The sequence below is a fragment of the Felis catus genome, chromosome D4 (assembly GCF_018350175.1).
Source record: "Felis catus isolate Fca126 chromosome D4, F.catus_Fca126_mat1.0, whole genome shotgun sequence".
Lineage (NCBI taxonomy): Eukaryota > Metazoa > Chordata > Mammalia > Carnivora > Felidae > Felis > Felis catus.
Window position 1 is genome coordinate 66039078 of NC_058380.1, and position 13423 is coordinate 66052500.

General features: G+C 36.9%; 1 protein-coding gene and 1 pseudogene across 6 annotated transcripts in view; one reads left to right on the forward strand and one right to left on the reverse strand.

The window, feature by feature from the left end:
* The window catches only part of LOC101080836 (olfactory receptor 13C9), a 238118-nt gene that overhangs the window by 123669 nt on the left and 101026 nt on the right, over positions 1-13423 (reverse strand). For 2 of the 6 annotated variants that reach the window (XR_006588488.1, XR_006588489.1), the window contains exon 8: positions 916-1028. The exons of the other annotated variants lie outside the window; for them this stretch is intronic. The gene's annotated coding sequence lies outside the window, so the exon portion shown is untranslated. The remainder of the gene's footprint in view (positions 1-915; positions 1029-13423) is intronic. 6 annotated transcript variants of the gene reach the window in all.
* LOC111557479 lies at positions 213-2220 on the forward strand (annotated as a pseudogene).

The following is a 13423-nucleotide window of genomic DNA, read 5'->3' on the forward strand; positions in this document are numbered from 1 at the left end:
TACTGCATGGCCCTACAAAGTACTGACTCTCTCAGTGCTTCAGTTTCAGCATCAATAAAGGCAAAATTGTATCCATACCTTTCCTGATGTCCAGAGCTACATGAAAAATCAAAATTTTATAGGTTAAAGTGATGTTTAAACTAAATTATAAATTTAAATTTCCTGAAGTCATATACTTATCTGAATTCTGCAAGTGACATGGACACTTAGAGATGGGAAATTACTCAGCTGTGACTGAATTCTTTCTGGCGGGACTTTCCCAATACCAAGAGGTCCAGCTTTCTTTGTACATGTTCTGCCTCATGATACCTGATAATCCCCCTGGAAAACAGTCTCCTGATTATCATCAACACCCTAGATTCTTGCCTCCACACCCCCATGTACTTCTTCCTTGGGAACCTCTCATTCTTGGACATTTGTCATACATCATCATCCATTCCTCTGATGCTGACATTAAGGTCTGAGAGAAAAATCCATCTCCTTTATTGACTGTGCTCTGCAGATGGTTGTCTTCCTTGGGTGGGCTGCACTGAGTGTATCCTCCTGGCTGTGATGGCCTATGATTGGTATGTGGCCATCGGCAACCCACTAAGGTACCCCACCATCATGAATAGAGGGCTTTATGTGCACATGGCTGCTTGGTCTTGGATCACAGTGCAAACAGTCCTGACAATGGTGCTGCCTTTCTGTGGGAATAATGTCATCAACCATCTTACCTGTGAGTTATTGGCCCTTCTTAAACTCATATGTTCAGATGTCTCCATCAATGTGCTTATCATAACAGTGGCAAGTATTGTTTTCTTAGTGACTTCCCTAATGTTAATTTTTATTTCTTATGTTTTTATACTCTCTTTCATCCTGAGACTTAACTCTACTGAAGGGAGAAAGAAAGCCTTTTCAACCTGTTCAGCCCACCTTGCTGTAGTAGTTTTACTCTATGATTCAGTCCTCTTTATGTACATGAAGCCCAAGTCAAAGGACGTGAAGTTTGATGAAATCACTGGGTGTTGAACTCCATCATCTACAGCCTGAGGAATAAGAAGGTGAAAGAGGCTATGAAGAAAGTCTTCAGTAGACACTTACACTCATGGAAAATATGAAAGTGCTTAGGACATGTAGTATCTACATTTGGGGAAAAGATGTATTTTTGGTAGTCACAGATGAAGTTGCAGAACTCAGTATGATGACAGCATTGTGTTTGCAAAGCCAAATGTGGAACTCTCATTTATACAATAGAAAATGTCCATGAAAACCTTTTCATATATCTTTGTAGCAGCCCTCCTAGTTATATGGAACTATGCCTCTTGGTCCCACAGAGGTCATGATGGATGCTGTTCATGATGAATATCTCTCTGTCTCTATGTGTCTGTCTGTCTGTCTGTCTGTCTCTCTCTCTCTCTCTTGTCTTCCCTTTCCACCCCTCTTTTCTCCTTCTTCCTTCTTTTATCTTTCTCTTCTTTGCTCTCTTCTTTATCTTCTTTGTCTCCTCAAGGTACATATGTATATATTATTTTGGTCTGTCCAGCATCCTTTCATCTAATAAAAGAACACATCTTTTTATTTTAAGAAATCCACTCTCTCCCACTCTCAGTACATAGTTGGCTGAGGCTGGCAACATTCTCTGAATCAAATGATAAGCATGAAACACAGATTGGGCCAATGAAAAATGAACATCTGCTACTCACAGTGATTCATTCAGAGTAGCTATATGACCTAAGCCATGCTAATCATATTTAATTGCCAAAATGGTCCCTGAGTGTCAGAGAAAAGTCACTCTTTTTTTCAAGGATTTCTAACAGGTAGAACATGTATCTGGATCTTCTCCCGGCCATTTCTGTCAATATATGGGGAAAGCCCAACTGAAAATGAAATCACCAAAGAGGAAAGTAGAGCTGAGGGAAGGAATTAGGGTGGTTTGATGTCATTATTAACTCCTGGTTCAAGGTGGGTCTAAAAACATTCATGCTTGGGCTTTTCAGTTATGTAAGACAATAAACTTCCTTTAAAATAAACTGAATTAATTTCCACTGCTTATAACCATATAAATCCTTATTAATGCATTCTCTTATGTACCTCATCTTCTCTTTCTCCCTCACTAGCTCCTACTTCTAACTTTTCCTCTGTATATCCCTTTTATCTAATTCTTTCTAATACTGTTTATATCTTTCCCTCCTCCTGTCATTTTGTGATTCTGTATTTCCATCTCTTTCTCACTCTTGTTCTTTCATCCTCCATCTCAAAAACTTGTCATTTTTAAGAATCACTGATGGTCCCAAAGTCTCCAGCATTCAGGATTCACCTCTTCCTTTAGTGCCAAATCACAATAATATAACCTTTATTTTGCATGAATGCACACAATGTATCCCCCTTGCAAATATTGCTAAGGACTTCTTATATTTTCCTAGTTCTTAGTAATTTTTCTCCAGGTTGCTCTATTGTGCTTCTCTATCACTTTTCTGATTATCTTATAATTATTTCTCATTGTATTTAAGCTCTCCACAGCCCATTTCACACCCCAAAGAGTATATACAAAACACACACACATTTAAGAGGTTGTCATGTTAAACAGACTGCTTAGCTTAAGAATAAGATAAAGTGATGCGGGGGGGAGGGGGCGGGGAATATTAATTTTGAATTATTACTGCTCCTAGTATCTCTTAAATATACTTCCTCACAAGGCCTCTTAAAGCCATTTCCCTGTTTAGCTCCTAGCTAGTCATCTTCTGCTGAATCCTATTTATTTCCTTCCTCTACGAGCATTATACTTAACCCTATAAAAATACATGAGTAGACAACTAAAAGCAGTCCTCATTGCTGTCCTTCTCAAAAGAGTGTCTATCCCTAAAATAGATGACAAATTCTACTCTTATAACTATATAAAAGAAGTTCAGGCCATTTTAAAAATTATGTGTCCTCACTATCACACCAATGATTTAGAAATACTGGAGCCCAGCACTTTGTCAAGTGTATGTCATTCACTTCAAGAATAGCAAACATGTAATAATAAAAAGATACTTAAATCATCTTTACCCATCTAATGAAATGAAGGATTTCATGGTGGAAAAAAAATTGCTTCAGAAGTTTGCCTCAAACACAGTGACATGATGCTAATGTGCCTCCACAGAATGTTCACTACCTAAAATTCTAGTATTATCTCTTACAGCAAACTCATCCATTCTCATTGTTTCAATGAATCACCATAAAATGATGAATCAAAATCTATAAGATCTGGATCCTAAATTTCTCTCTGAATTGTTTTACAGTGTTATCATCTAAATGTAATAAGTAAAACATGTTTCTTTCACTCATCATGTTATCTTCTACCATATTGTCTTCCTGCCATTTTCCCAGTATAAAATGTTTCTTCTTCACAGGTTCCCTCCTGTTCTTTTGATAATTTCCAAAATTCTTAAAATAAAAGCATGACACCAGCAAGATGGCAAAATAGAAGGTCTCCAGTTCTAGTCCCTATACAGAAACACTGATTTGGTAACCATCCACAGAGCAAAGTGTCTTTGTACAAGTTTCAGGATCCAGTTACAAAGATGAAACATATCAGTAGAGCCTAAGATTGGGAAAAGTTGTTTGAGAAAGCAGGCCAACACGCTGGTAGAAAGACCATCAACTGTGGACCTGGCAGACTCAGAAGCTGCCTTATCCATGTGGAGACTCAGCTCCAGCAACTGCGTGTTCTTAGTCCAGCAACGGCTCTTCAGCAGACCTGGAAGGAACTACACCCAAATGGCTCCTACTAATAGCCTCCATCCCAACCACAGTTCTGACTGAGGGCCTGGAAGCATCCCCTTGTTTGAGCACAAGTCCCATCCGCCCAGGGACCCAGCATGAGCTACACATGTACAAACTCCTGGTAACAAGGCCACCAACCAAAAACCCAACTGCAGACATAGAAGCAGCCCTGTGACCCAGATCCGGCCCCATCTGACAGAGATCTTGGAAGTAGTCCTGTCTGAAGATCCAGCAGGAGAAAGTCATTACTTGCCAAAATCAGTCTATGAAGACTGGAAGAGGTTAATGCACTTTCAAATGCAAGGACATCAATACAAAGCTACAAGAATAATGGAAAAACTCACAAAAACGATACATCCAAAAAAGAAAAAGCAAAGAGGGAAGGAGAAAACTTCTGGAGCTGACAGATAAGTCTAGGGTATTGATAGAGATGATGGTTTTACAGGTATGTAGTTATATCCAAACATACCAAGTTGTGCAAATTAAACATCTAGAGTTTTTGGTTTATCAATCATACTTCGATAAAAGCAGTAAAAAAAAAAAAAAAAAAAAATCTTAAAATGACCTGAAAAGTTTTCTAAGATCTAGATCCTATATAACTCTTTAGCCCCACCTTTCACCAATGTTTACCTCTTCCCACTGTTCTGCACCCTTTGTTCCAGCTGAACTTTTAAAAAATTTTTTTTTCAATGTTTATTTATTTTTGAGAGAGAGAGACAAAGCATGAGTGGGGGAAGAGCAGAGCTAGAGGGAGACACAGAATCCAAAGCAGGGTCCAGGCTCTGAGCCATCAGCACAGAGCCTGACACGGGGTATGAACCCACAAACCGTGAGATCATGACCTGAGCTGAAGTCGGACACTTAATCAACTGAACCACCCAGGCGCCCCCCCAGCTGAACTCTTTTTTTAATATTTATTTTTGAGAGAGAGAGAGCATGAGTGAGGGAGGGGCAGAGAGAAAGGGGGGCAGAGGCTCTGAAGATGGCTCTGTGCTGACAGCAGCAAGCTGGATGTGGGGCTCAAAATCACGAACTGTGAGATCATGACCTGAGCTAAAGTCAGACACTTTACTGACTGAGCCACCTAGGAGCATCCCCAGCTGAATTTCTTTTAATTCTCAGACCTATCACCTCTCTCCCTCTCTCTTTCTCTCTTCCCCTCTATTGATGAATCTTTTTTTTTTAATTTTTTTTAACATTTATTTATTTTTGAGACAGAGACAGACAGAGCATGAATGGGGGAGGGTCAGAGAGAGGGAGACACAGAATCGAAACAGGCTCCAGGCTCTGAGCTGTCAGCACAGAGCCCGACGTGGGGCTCGAACTCACGGACCACGAGATCATGACCTGAGCCGAAGTCGGCTGCCCAACCAACTGAGCCACCCAGGCTCCCCGATGAATCACTTTTTATCCCAAAATCTAAGTGCTTGGACTCCGGTCAATGTACTCTGTCATGATCCATGTTTGTTTGTTTTGTTTTTGCTGATAAAGAAATTAATGATTAATATAATTCCACTGCTGGAAAGAGTCACATCCTGATTGGAGTCCAAGCTGGAAATCAGTTTCCAATTTCATATTGATATATTACTTTCTGTGTCACCCTGTTTGACACCCTCACTAACAGAAAAAAAATTTTGGATCACATCTATTTACTAATGTAATAACTGATAAATATAAGATACACTATGCTTGCAAAACTTGAAGTTAAAATCATTTTACCACTCTGTCCAGTGACAAGATAGTCCCAGAGGATTCAAAAAATTTAAACTGTGACATCTGGCAGGAATTTTTGACTTGTGATTACAAATATTTCTTACAAAAATGTTTTAAAGGTTATGTTCCATTTAAAGAAACCAAAAATGTCCTATGATTATAAAAATAAATAAGTAAATTGTGGTAAATACTCAAGTTTTGAAATACTGTATCAACATGATGAGCTAATTGGGCAACTCTTCAAGACATTTAAATGAAAACTAGTAAGTGTATCATTCAGGAAGAAGCTAGTTTAATGTTTCCTTTTTGGAGCAAACAATTTATGTCACCAATTAGAAGGTTCAAATATCTAAATGTATAAAACACACAAAATAAAATAGATGGTTTTTTCACATCACCAAGAGATTTTTCTGTATGAAACTAGTCTCAACAAGATTTCCTGAGAGGTTTTTTTTCAAATATTAAAAATACATATCTTTTAAATTCACAGAAATCTTGTCAAGTTAAATGTGTGATGCAAGACAGACTCTAATGGAGGCAAGAGTGGCAAACGAATTTTTTTAAAGTGTCATTATAAATGCCCTTAAGCTTCCTTTAGAAAAAAAAAAAGTTATCCTATTTAAAAAGAAAAACTTTTTAATAGATTGTTTACAACTCCAACAAGGGAGTAATGAAAAATAAATTTTAATGGTCCCTTTGAAACATAGTTTCCTCTACTGAACAGTTAACAGTGTTTCATTGTCATTCCTGGGGGACAAGAAGAAAGGGAGAGGGAAGAAAGTCAAAGTATCAGAAGATTAAACAAACTTAAACTCTAAGTAATGAGGAGAGAGTCATAAGTAAACTTTTGTCACATAATATGCTTTCTGCTAAAGTCTTCCATCTGTTTCTAGTTTTTTCTGCAGGAACTACTGGTTCCCGTGACATGCCACATTGTATAGACCATAGTAAAAGGACCTCCATTATTCCTACAATTTTTTCTGCAGTCTCATTTTCAAAACCCATAAGGCCATGAAGATACTTTTGATAAAGCCATTCCTCTACATTCACATGATAATCACCTATATACCTTGTAACATTGTTGTTCTTAAAACAACTAAATTATATAATCACTAACATTTCTCAGGACCTATTATGATATGGAACTTAATAAAAACCAGGTATTTGAAGTTCAAGAAACTGAACTATAACCTTAATGGAAAGAACTCTTTCTTATGTTACTCATATTCTTACACAGATATGGGATTTTAAAATGATTACATTTTATGAGACACTATTGATTAGAGACTATCTAAATTAACAGTAATTACATTGTCACAATGACTGAGTTGATTACAAGATATCAGTGTTAATATGTATGCAAGATGTATATTATTGATTTTTTAAAGAAAATATTAAGATTTTGGCCAATATAATTAACACTATTGCAATTAGTGAGAAAGAGCTATTAAACATAAATTTTATGCATCAAATCTAAAAGATTTAATTTTCAAATGATTTTAAAGAGTACAATATAATCAATGGCTCAATGTTGGGGCGGTGATGAAAGAAATTATTGAAGTAGACTATAACTAACAGAATATTCACCATATTAATATTTGTTAAAAATGAAATTCTGTCTTCACAGCAAATAGTTATCAAAACAAAGGCCAGCATACCAGTTGAGATTAAAATTCAGGAACATGAAGCAAAAGTAAATTACAGAAGAGAGACAAATGACAAAATAATCATGTATGACAGAAGACAAAAATTTAAGAAAGTTCTTATGTGTTTACTAGCATCAGGTTAAGATAGGGAATTTGACCACCTTGTCTAAAGAGCTATGTTAAGTATCATAATGAAATCATAATAAATTCCAAATATTATGATACAAGAGTATAGTGTATGCAAAGTTACATTATATTTCAATAAGTATATTATAACTTGTTAGTATCTTCCCTAATGTCATCTCTTAGTTTTCTAAACATAAAATACAGAATTTTCTTTGACTTGCCTTTTACAAGCTAAAGAGCATAATGACAAACTCCAGACTATGGTTCTTTGTATAGTTGGTACAGAAGACCTCTTCCTGCTTTTTCTTTTGTGTATATCATACATACATATTATATCTATACCTTATTTTAGGATTTGGCAGGAACACTAACATTCCACATTTCAAAACATGTATTGAGAGTTTTTCATCAATATTAAAGAAATGAGCACTAATATTTATAATAATATCAAATATGCTAGCAAAGCTAGTGCCTGTAATAAAACATGGAAGTGGGTCTAAAAAGAAGTAATAATGTTTTATACAAAAAGCATTTAATATGGTTTCTAAAAAAGGAAACACAGTCTGCTTTTAATAATAAGCAATCCTATTATATGCATTTTTAAGTTTATTTACTTATTTTGAGAGAAAGAGAAAGGGAGGCACAGAGAGAGAGAGAATCTTAAGAGGGCTCCTGACTGCTGGTGCAGAGCCTAATGTGTGACTCAAACCCACAAATCCGTGAGATCATGACTTGAGCCAAAACCAAGAGTGGGACACTTAACCAACTGAGCCATCCAGGTGCCCCAGCAATCCTATTACATTTTGAGAGTAGTTTGTTATATGCATCAAAGAATAAAATATAAATGGCATCAAGAAAATAGAATTCAGATGATAATGGAATCATATTTTCAAATTTCTGAAGAGAAATGACTGTAAACTCTAAAGTAGATAAATTATCTTTCAGGACTGAAGATAAATAACTTTCCAGACAAAGGCTAAGAGATATTTATCACTTAAATAACCCACTGAATAAACTATTAAAAAATGTGCCTACAGAAGAAGAAGAAAATTCAATCTAGATGGAAAGAGGGGAATGAAGAAAAGCATGAGTCAAAAAAGAATGAATAAATATATCAATAAATCTATAAAATTATTGCCTTATTTTAAAAAGGAAAACATTTTGCAAATTTAAAAACAAGGTCATGGAATAAAATTCTAGAACTCAAAATATAGAAGATGATAACAGAAGCTGGCAATTGGAAGTAAACATTCTAAGATCCTTGCATTTGTTCAGGAAGACTAAAGTATGTCAGTTAGGTTTAAACTCTGCTATATTAAGCAAACATCTCTTAAAAATAAGTGTTAATACCAAAACAAAAGAAATAAGGTATCAAATTTTCAAGAAAATAAAACTTCACAATCTAATATAAGTCAAGAAAGTTGGGAGAAAAAAAGCAGTAAATAAATGAGTATACTAGATAGAAAACACCAAATAAGAAAAATAAGATTAAAGATATATATTCAAACACATCAATATTCTTCACAATACATATAATTATGTTAAACATAACCAGGTGGAAGACAAAGATTCTCAGATTGGATTCTCATTAATCTAGCTGTATTTTATTTACAAGAAAAACATTTAAAACTTGACAAAAGGAAGTTTAAAGCAATGGAATAGAAAAAGTCATGCCAGACAAACACCAACCAAAGGAAAGTTACTGCTGAGAGTATACAAAATTGGCCTTGAAGCAAAAATCATATAAGCAGAAAGGCCAGAAAGAAAAAATGATCTTCCACCTAGTCATACAAACAGCTTCAAAATAAGACAAAAATCTCCAGAATTATAACACACAAATTTTGTGAAGATACTAAATAAAAGTAGGTGATTTTAATACACACTTCTCTCAAACTGGTAGTATAGAAATGTGAAAATAGAAGATTTGAATTCTATAGTTATTAAGATTAGTTAAAACAAATATATAAGAAGATATATATTCTAATATGGAAATCAGATAATATGTAAGATACGTACAATTTTATATTGAAACACTAGAGAAATGTATTTCTAATACAAAGCAAGTCTTAATGAATAATTAAAAATTAAAATCAGCCACAATTTCTAGTTATGATACAATAGAATTAGTTATAAGTAACAAAAATATAATGCTACAAATATTTTAGATTTGGAAATCTTGAAACATGCTTTTAAATGATTCATTGGCTAGAAAAGAAATCATGATGGAAATTACAAAATATTTAGAACTTGACAATAAGATTACCACCAAAACCAGTTACTATATTCAACTCTAAAAGGAAATATATAGGCATAAATAAATAGATATTTCAATTTTCAACATGAATGTGAAAATAAAGATTGGAAATTAATGCACTAAGCATTTAATTCAAACAGTAAGAAAAAGAACATAAAAAAATACTAAAGACAAGGAAGTACTGAAATAGTTGCTTAAAAAGTTGCCAGGACAAAATAGTTTCCCTAGAAAACTCTAATAAATTTTTGAAAACAGAGGAACTATCCTATCCATTTGTTTTGCAAAATAAAAAAAGAAGAGCTTCTCAAACTAATATTTTGAACCTAGTATAAAGTGAAACAAAACTGCACAAGAATAAAAAAAGGAAAACATATGTCACTACTACAAACATAGATCTAAAAATCCTAAGTAAGATATTCATGATATAATCTAGCAATGTATAAAATAGTAGTACTTAATATCCAAGTAAGATTCACCCCAGGGATCCAAAGAAGTTTTAACATTAGAAAACATGGTAATGTAATTTCCAATAACAATTAAAGGAGGAAAAAAGTATGCCCATTTTAGTAAATAGAGGAAAGGCATTTGATAAATTCAACAGCATTATTAATTTTTTTTAATTTTTTTTCAACATTTATTTATTTTTGGGACAGAGAGAGACAGAGTATGAACGGGGGAGGGGCAGAGAGAGAGGGAGACACAGAATCGGAAACAGGCTCCAGGCTCTGAGCCATCAGCCCAGAGCCTGACACGGGGCTCGAACTCACGGACCGCGAGATCGTGACCTGGCTGAAGTCGGACGCTTAACCGACTGCGCCACCCAGGCGCCCCTCATTAATTTTTTAAAAAATCTTAGCAAATTAGAACAGAAAGGAAGTTCTTCAACCTGATAAATGATACCTATGAAAATTTCACAGCAAATATCATAGGCAATGATGAAATATTAAACATATTACTTTTAATGTTCAAAATAAGACTTTAAAATGCCTGTTTTAGGGGCTCCTGGGTGGCTCAGTCAGTTAAGCATCCAACTCAGGTTCAGGGCATGATCTCAGAGTGAGCCGAAGCCCCTCATCAGGCTCCACTGTCAGTGCAGAGCCCTCTTCAGATCCTCTGTTTCCCTCTCTCTCTGCTCCTGCCCTACCTTTACTCTCTGTCTCAAAAATAAACATTTAAAAAATTTTTTTAATAAAACTAAAGTTTAAAAAAATGTCTGTTTTTGCCTCTTCTATCAACATTGGACTAGAGTTCAATTTTGAAAAGAATAAGAAATATAATATATAAATAAGAATACAAAGGAAGAAATGAGGGCGCCTGGGTGACTCAGTCGATTGAACGTCAGACTCCTGACTTCGGCTCAGGGCATGGTCTCATGGTGATGGGATCGAGTCCCGTGTGGGGCTCCAGGCTGAGTGGCACTTCCTTAGGATTCTCTCTTTTCCTCTATCTCTGACCCTCCTCTCCTTGCTCTCTCATGCACACGCTCTCTCAAAATACATAAACATTTAAAAAAATATATTATCACTTTCCCAGACAATATAACTGTCTAATGGAAATGAAGAAAAGTTAAAATTTTTTTAATGTTTATTTATTTTTGAGAGACAGAGTGTGAGCAGGGGAGGGGCAGAGAGAGAAGGAGACACATAATTCAAAGCATACTCCAAGCTCTGAGCTGTCAGCACAGAGCCCGATGCAGGGCTTGAACTCATGAACTGTGAGATCATGACCTGAGCTGAAGTCAGGATGCTCAACCGACTGAGCCACCCAGGTGCCCTGGAAATGAAGAAAAGTTATAAACAAATTATTTGAACTAATAATATTTGCTGAATCTAAAGATCAATATTAAAAAAAAAATAATTGTGGTCTCTATACCAACCACGCTGGTTAAAAATATACATATTTTATAGAGAGAAGTTAAATCACTATGGTGTACACCTGAAAAAAATGTATGTCAATTATATTTAAATCTTTTAAGTTATAATTTTAAATGTTTAAATATATACATATTTTTAAAAGAATCTCCCTATAGCAACATATATATCCAGTACCTATGAATAAATCTAAAAGAAAGATCATGGGGTGCCTGGGTGGCTCAGTCAGGTAAGCGTCGGACTTTGGCTCACCTCATGCTCTCACACTTTGTGAGTTCGAGCCCCTCATCAGGCTCTGTGCTGACAGCTCAGAGCCTGAAGCCTGCTTCAGATTCAGTGTCTCCATCTCTTTCTGCCCATCCCCCATTCATATTCTGTCTCTCTCTCAAAAATAAATAAACATTAAAACAATTTTTTAATATCAAATACTTTATAAGGAAACTTCTAAATCTTTATTAAAAAACAGAATAGGAGGGGCACCTGGGTGGCTCAGTCAGGTAAGCAGCTGACTTTGATTCAGGTCACGATCATGCAGTTCATGGGTTCAAGTCCCACATCACACTCTGTGCTGACAACTCAGAGCCTGGAGCCTGTTTCAGATTCTGTGTGTGTCTCTCTCTGCCCCTCCCCTGCTCATGCTCTGTCTCTCTTTCTCTCAAAAATAAATTTAAAAAAAAGAAATCTAAATAATCAGGGAGCTTTACTTTACATATAGTTATGAAGTTCAAAAATATTTATCCCCAACATTCGCTCTAAATATAATGTAATTCTATCAAAAGTCTAATGGAGTGAGGTTTTCTTTCTCCTCTTTGGACTTCATTAAGTTGATCCTAAAATTTACATAAAAGAACAAAAGATCAAGATTCACTAAGAAAATATTGCAGAATAAGAATAAGGAGATGGTAACCACTTTATCAGATATCAAGAATGATTATAAAGTTGTCAATATTTAGATAACGTAGTATTGGTGAAGATAAAAAGACAAGAAAATCAACAAAATAGAAAAGAAAATTCAGAAACATCCCAAGGATCTACAAGAGTTTGGGAGGACCTAGGAAGATGGCGGCATAGGAAGACGCTGGGCTCACCTCGTCCTGCTGATCGTGTAGATTCCACCCACATCTGTCTAAATAACCCAGAAAACCACCAGAAGACTAGCAGAATGGACTCTCCAGAGCCAAGTGTAGATGAGAGGCCCACAGAAGAAGGTAGGAAGGGAAGAGCGGCGGTGCATGCTACACGGACTGACAGGAGTGAGCCAGGGCAGTGGAGGGGCAGCCCTCACAGCAAGGCAGAGCCCCCAAAGTCTGACTTGGAAAAGCAGAGGAGCCAGACTCCGTGAGTTCTGACAGCCAGCAGAACTTAATATCTGGAATGTTAAAAGTCAACAGCTCTGCTCTTGGAGAGCTGGGAGGGTGGGAGGATGCCGGGAGGGAGGGTTGTTGAGCCCCAGAAGACAGAGATCAGCTCGGGGGGCGGGGGGGAACAAAGATGCTGGCAGGCGCCATTTCCCTCTCCCATCCCTCAGCTGAAATTTCAAAGGGAACCAGTTCCCATCACTGAACTTGCTTGCACTGCACAAACGCCCAACACTCTGCTTCTGTAGATCCATCCCTCTGACAGGCCTGCCTCCCTCCCAGTGCTTCAGGGCCCCTCCCGCAGGAGACCACTGACCTCAAAGGGAGCTAAACCTGCCCCTCCTGCCCCTGTGCACCTTGCGGATCCACCCCGGTGAATACACCCTTGGCTAGATCCCATTGAAGCAGCACCGCAAGCCTGGCAGTCTGCAAGTAGCCCAGACAGGGGCCACACCACTCCACAGTGAGACCTGCCCCTGGAGAGGGGAAGATAAGGTACACACCAGTCTGACTGTGGCCCCAGTGGTGGACTGGGGGCAGACATAGGGTCTGACTGCGGCCCGGCCCACCAACACAAGTTACTCCAGACAGCACAGGGGAAGTGCCCTTCAGTTTGGAGTCACCGCAGGGACTACCCAAAATGACTAAATGGAAGAATTCTCCTCAAAAGAAACTCCAGGAAGTAGCGACAGCTAATGAACTGATCAA